The sequence below is a fragment of the Notothenia coriiceps genome, unplaced genomic scaffold (assembly GCF_000735185.1).
Source record: "Notothenia coriiceps isolate Sejong01 unplaced genomic scaffold, NC01 NC01_scaffold00000339, whole genome shotgun sequence".
NCBI classification, from domain to species: Eukaryota; Metazoa; Chordata; class Actinopteri; order Perciformes; family Nototheniidae; genus Notothenia; species Notothenia coriiceps.
Genome location: NW_011333040.1, coordinates 1079683 through 1086044, shown reverse-complemented (window position 1 = coordinate 1086044; position 6362 = coordinate 1079683).

Genomic DNA, 6362 nt, shown 5'->3' with positions numbered 1-6362 from the left:
GTTTCAGGAACAAAGATTCTCTCTCTTTTTGTCCTGGTCCATTTCTATAAAAACCTGTCTGAAAATGAGCCGATCAGATTTTGGCCACTTTATGATGTCATAACGATCTTTTGGCTTGAGTAACCATTAGTATGACAATACAGAGCACTCACTCATCTGTTATATTTAAATGTTGATTATGTGTCTCTACATGTGTCTCCTCCTCAGGAACTCATGATATCCACGCTCTGATCCTGGGCCGAGCGATCACCGGCCTGCAGTCGTTTACCGTCAACAAATAGACCGTCCAACAGGAAGCTGCCGTCCTTCAAAACACATTTTACATGGAGCTGTTTGGAGATTATTTTCATGAATTCTCTGTAAAGTGAAATATCTTTCAATCAGATTTAAAGGAAATGTATTTGAGTGCTTTATTTTCAAAATGTGACCTATTGTAATTTAGAAAGAGTTTAAAGAGGGCTATTTTTACTACTCACAATTACACTTTATCTGAGGCTTTTCTCAGCTCCCTATTCCCTGTAGAGACATGCATGGACTCTACTGGTAAAGAAATAAGGATTTTGAATGGAGTGGTGCAGGAATGAGTCCTAAAACCTGGAAATGAGTCAGTGTTTTTGTACTTTTAGGTCCCCTCGTCTCAAAGTTTTTGGGTAAAAAGTCAGAATTATCGACAATTTTTCTGCACCACTCTGAGGTCAACATCTCGATGCTGCTGTCACTAATGTTTGCAACTGTAATTATAAAACAACAAAGCATTAGTTCCCAGTGTTTGTCGTTTGTGTGTTTGTAGTCGCATGTCAAGATTTATTGTGTTCTGATTTGATCTAATTATGCAGACCGTTGTGTGATTGGTTAAAGAAGTGATCTGGTGAGGGGACGACTGAGTCACTGTGATGTAACCGTGCCAGAGGAGGAGGATGTGGAGGAGAGCTTTAATAAATAAAGGTTATTTAAGTATCACTAATGTCTGTCAGTTTGATAACGCACGCCCATTCATGGAAATATATACACATAACACAACATTTATAAAAAATATCTGGTAATTTTGTATCAGTTGTTACATATTTTCTCAAAATGATGTTATAGAAACTATTAATTTAGAGTTAAAAGTCACAAATCTGTTAAAGAAAAATACTTAAAATGTCATTATTCTGTCTACAAATGTGGTGCACAGATTCTAACCACCAGCTGTTAAAGTAAGGAAAACATGGATTTGTATCTATTTTGTGCAGAAATCCAAGAAATAAATATTGAAATATTGATGTTCGGGCTCCCGATTGAAAGTCTGATACAACAGAAAACATGATGTTATACTGATATAGCCTTGGGATGAATAGAAAATATGGTTTTAAGTTTTCACTAGTTTCACTGGAGCCATCTTGTGTTTTGGCTAAACTCTTAATATAAAGTTTATTGGAGCTATGGTTAGACTTCCAATATTTCCAAAGAAACATCTTACATTTCAGAAGTGTTTCATATATATTCATTAACAAAGCATAAGAGAAATCTAAAATGCAAATGTGTCCACGATGAACCGTAAGGGTTTAACCAGAGGAGGTCAGAAGACACGAGATGTACTGATAAATTGCTCTTTGCGGGTCAGCAAGGTGAACTCTATTTATAGCGCCTGCCTCTTTAAGACAAGGGGGGGGTGTGTGTGTGTGTGTGTGTGTGTGTGTGTGTGTCTTTCTTTTACTTTCGGTACTTTAAGTACATTTTGATGCTTATACTTTTACTTGTATTTCAACACAGTATTACTACTTTTACTTAAATAAAGTATATCAGTGCTTCTTCCACCACTAGTTAAACTAAACTACATTTTAAAGGAGTGTATTCCTGATATCAGATCTCTAACCAACATTTCGAGACAGTCTAATAACCCTTTACTCTTTGCTAAGTGACTGATTGAATGGCTGATTTCCTGCAGGTTGACTTCTCGGTAACTGGAGGGTATTAGATTAGGGGATGACGGCGCCATATTTAAGCCTGCTGCGTGGGTGACTGAAAGTGGGCTGAGCCAACAGGTTAGAGACCACCTGCAGACAGAGAGAGGAGCGCTTCATTTCAACACCAAGGACATAAGGGAAGGACAAGTACCGAGAAGAATTATTCACTCAAACCTTCGCATGGATTCTGGGCTTCGAGACAAGGTTGGAAATGCATTAAATATTAAACGCTGGTGATATATGGAGGTAGGTTTGTCTCAATGTGTTTGTGTTAATTTAACAATCAGCCGTTTGGGAATTATTTGTGGATTGTAGTTTTACGTGTGTTGATTTGCTTTTTACATACAAAATGTGTAAATGTTACAAATATATAGTGCTTTTAATTTACATGGAATTTGTTTCAAATCAAATGTACTGCTTGAGATTATTTGAGTTTATTTTAATTATTCAATTGTATTTATTTGTTTTTGTTTGTATTAGTGGAAGGTTCTCACATTGACAAATCACATATTTACACTCTTATTGTAGGTCATTTCACACAAATAACAATGAGACAAACCTCCCATATTAATCTAATTATCTGACTTTCTCAATTTCCTTTTTTTTGCAGGTTTTCTTCGCTCCTTTCTGGTGGTTTTTGCTTCACGTGAGGACTTCTACTGTCATGTCTCTGTCCAATTCTAAGTGATAACGAAGAACCAAAAGTCCCCTCTCTGTTGGAATAATCCTTCATCATGAATGTTGCTAACTTCACCACTGTGGTCAAAACTGGGAAAGGGATCCCAATTTCCGCCTTAGAAGACCCTCTGTATATTCAGTATAAGCCCCCAATAAGGGACCTGGTGCCCCTTCCTAAGGCGGTGCTTTACCTGCTGATAGCTGTCCTGGTGGTGTTTGGAGTTGCCTATGCTATTGTGGGACATCTCATCAAGGATCTGGCCATTGACATTACAGGTATATTTCATTCTAGAGGACATTTAAGATGTATGCTAATTACAGTTTGGTTTGTTTAACCCATTACTTATTTAACGAGCAAATGTAAAGTGGAATCTATGGGTTATTGTAATAATATCATACAAGCTTAGTAAGTTGTTGGTGGTTAATGTGACCAATGCAACACCTGATGCAAGGTATGGAAGCCCATGCAATTACTATAGCATTATCATTTACCACAAATGAATGTGTTATTCGAGGAAAAAGCAATAATTCTATTTTCATTTTCACAAAGTTCAGTGTTCTGATGATGAAAAGGGAAAGTTGACATTTAATTTTCAAGATCATACCCATGCTTTTTTTTCTTTTATTTGAAGTTGCATTTGAATATCGTCCATTACAAAGCTAGGGCTATAAAAGTGAACATGGTTACAACATATTTACATATAATTGTCAGTGTTAAAGATGTGTTGTCTGCCACTGGGTAACTGTCAACCATGTCAACGTTGTATCCGTAACTTGAATCATTTTCATTTAACGTTAATTAACTTGTTAGCCTCGTTTAACCATTAAATTGAGAAGAAGTTACTTGAAGCTAACTGTTAGCATTCTTTACCCATACTTTTAGCCATTGCTATCAAATGCTACCAACATTGAATGTTTATTTCCTAATTATAACTAATAATTTTAGCTTCTCCCCCATTTATTTTATACTTTAAGCCAACTATTTCAACAATTTGTTATGTCTTTTAGCTAACTACCCTGTTGATAAGACCAGCATGGTAACCTTTACTATTGGGACCTTTCCGTTAGCTTGCTTATTGTATTCACTTCTCTCAAAAATAACCTGTGTTGTCAGTATGTGAATGTATTTACTTTGTTAAATACATGCTTCGTGCAGAATAGCCCCTTGGTGTACATGTAGCCTACCTTTGGCCTAAAATAATGGATTTATGACATTATAACACTACAATTCAGCCGCCATTTATTTATCATATATCATTGGTCAAATGAAATCTATAAGCTAACCAATGTCTCCTTTGTTTAGAGTGTGTTTTGGGTCCGACTGGTGACGAGGAAAAGGACAAAGAAAGCGAGCTTGTGGTCGCCAGCCACCCTCCATCCGTGCATCCTTTCGCCCACAATACCTTCCACGTGTGGGAGCAGGGCGAGGTTCTGATCTCTCTTCCTTACATCGAGAGCCCCTCATCCAGCCCGAACCTAATGTCTGCCATCCCATACATCCCATCGTTCTTCCCGCACGCTCACAGCCCAACGAGTCACTATGTGGCTTTTAACAACAGCCCCGGGCCCAACAGGGAGCTCAGCGTGCCGAAGGACTTCTGATGTTTGGGAAAGGACTGTGAGCGTGAAAAAAAAGCTTTGATGACTTGGCAACCAATTGTTGGGATTACGGCATATGAGACAGTTCCAGTTTGTGTTGGTTGAGCATTGATGAGGCTGATAAGAGATGGCTTCTATACGTGCAGAAACCTGCGCTGTGTCTCAATTCGGATACTTCTCTTGGTACATTGCATCTGTACACATGGAAGTTGAGCATGTTGCCGTATAATAATACAAATAGTTACCCCAAACGTTATTATTCCGAATAAATAATATACAAGCATCTATAGGGCCAATTGGGTTATTATTTTTAGTCTTAATTTTTGTACGACAGTTGTAGTGATTTAAATATATCCCTCTGGATGTTTAAATATAACTTTTTTGATAAACATTTTGATTTCATGTCTCCGAAACAGGTGACTATTTAAACCTTTAATTTGTATTTGTATTCTTCGTTTTATGACCCGGTAAGCTAGCTAGCTAGAAACCTAATCGTTTGGGTAGCAAAAGATTAGATTGCTCAATAAACCCCCGACAACAGTGTAGTGGTGCACTTATAAAATAGTGAATAACTTTTGTTTGTATATTGCTGTTTTCAGAAGAGAGACGCAATTCTGGCTAGTCGCGCAACTTCTGCTATTAGCCAAGATGGTCGTTGGGGGTGGGAAGTATCCAGCTTTCCAAACTCAAATTTTGACCGTTATGCCACGCACTTATACACTCAAAAGTACAGAAATGCACAAATTGAGACACAGCAGCAGTCTTATGTTGACTATACTCTGTGCCGTTACCTTGTTCATTTGCATACCTAAGACTCTTGTTCACATTCATATCAAGGGAAAAGTCTCCTGAGAACGGGAACCGAAGGAGAAATGGGATTACTGGGGAAGGTCACTGGATATTGTCTGTGTGTGGCTCTGCTTCATAGTGTTATGAATGTGTTAAAAACAGTTTAATAAAGAGTAGAAAGTGGCTGTAAGACAATATCAAACTGGAGCTCATGTATGTTCAGTGTGAGAGACTGACTTGTGTACCGTCAGCAGGACAATCTGTATCCTTTCTGTATAAAATGTTTTGGATGGAAAGTACTGGTGTCTTTTCTGTTTTTTATCGCTCCTAATGTTCCGCAAAAAGAAGGTCAGACTCTTGATGGAGGTTTCTACATTATCTGTAGTAAACAGAGCCACTTCCAACCTGTATCACCCACTTCGGGAAAAAGTTATTTCAAGACACCGAGGGATTAGTTTAAGGCCGAAGACTTATCAGAGTTCCAGAAACTCAGAGCGTGTACACAACACGACTTAATCCTGCGACCCTTTAATGCAGGTGTCACAGGCGCAGGTGGATTCCCCCTTGTGGAAATACAGAAGCTATACAAGCGCTGATTATAGCACAACAACGTGTGTGTGTGTGTGTGTGCGTGGCCTAGCATTACTATACTTGTGGGGAACTAAATCTGTTTACAGTCATGTGTGGGGACTCGCCTCCCTTATGGGGACAAAATGGAGGTCCCCATGAGGGGAATCATTAATTTTAGGGTGAAGACTTGGTTAGGTTTTGGGTTAGGCATGCGTTGGTTAAGATTAGGATAAGTTTCCAGGAAATGCATGTAAGTCAATTTAATGTCCCCTGAAGTGATGTTTATATATGGTAAATGTGTGTGCGCGTGCGTGCGTGTGTGGCATGCTAGGAAAGTAGGCTAATTTCCCATTTAATCCCAGTTTGTAGTCTTTGTTTTTGGACATTGACTTGTTCTTAATAAAGGGGTAAAATCACAACCTTTTTTGCAGCTACAATCAATTTAAAGAAAAATCCAGAAGTCAGGAAAAGTTCCTAGAAAGTTTTGATTATTTTGAAAAACAAGAAATGATTTATTTTTTATTTACAACTCTTGTCTAACCGATGTCAGGTCAGTTCTCAGAGCTCAGTGAGTTAATTTAAGCTGTCTCTGAACTCGAGTCCGGCGCAGATACAGGGCAATTTACTTGGATTTATAATAAGAACTGAATGAAAGGTTTACTGTAATCCCTAAATAACAAACAAAGACATCTTCTTTCCAGACACAACAAACTTAGTACGACAGTATATACAAATGTTCAGTAATCTGTATTAGCGCAAATCTTCCAGTAAGCTTTCATT